Here is a 675-nt window from a genome sequence, read left to right on the forward strand (position 1 = left end):
CAACCCATTTTTAATGCTATTGCCGCGCACCGCTTTGCAACCATAACCTTTGCTCCAGAGGTGCAAAAACTTATTGATTTTATATGATTCGCATTTCCTGCGCTTTGCCATGATTACGCGTTCCTGCCGAGTCCTATTACGCAATCCCGCACTTTCACGTTAGAGTGTATTATTATGTGTTACTTTATTATCCTGACAGAACAATCACTGTGCCGCTAATGTGTGTGCATTACCCGTACTTTTATGCGTTTGCTCTAATCTCTTCTTTACAGTTTCGATGTCGCTGGGTTATTCATTTCATCTGTAGCAATCTTTCCAGAACAAGCATAGTGCTATAGCTGATTTCTGTTCTCTGGTCTCGAGCCATGACATGCAAAATTCCAAACATCCAGTACCTGAATAAATACAGTACTCGTGATACATGCCTAATAGCAACATATATCTGGAAACAATGACGAAGGTGTAGTAGGTATCCTTAAACCACAAATCCCATTCTTTGGCCGCTTCATCCCAATCTGTATCATTATTATCTTCCAGCTTCAAAAGAACCCGCGAGTGGAACGGACCTTACCTGTTCTGCTTATCGTCTGTGATTACTGTGTCTCGACCAAGACCACGATGCGAGGGTTCGTTGATCTTCGATAATTCTACAAAGGCTTATTAGTTTCAGTTCAT

General features: G+C 41.6%; 1 protein-coding gene across 1 annotated transcript in view; it reads right to left on the reverse strand.

Moving 5' to 3' along the window:
• The window catches only part of LOC119593791 (zinc finger protein rotund-like), a 160,011-nt gene that overhangs the window by 127,504 nt on the left and 31,832 nt on the right, over positions 1 to 675 (reverse strand). The window lies entirely within an intron of this gene.

Source organism: Penaeus monodon, chromosome 32, assembly GCF_015228065.2.
Source record: "Penaeus monodon isolate SGIC_2016 chromosome 32, NSTDA_Pmon_1, whole genome shotgun sequence".
NCBI classification, from domain to species: domain Eukaryota; kingdom Metazoa; phylum Arthropoda; class Malacostraca; order Decapoda; family Penaeidae; genus Penaeus; species Penaeus monodon.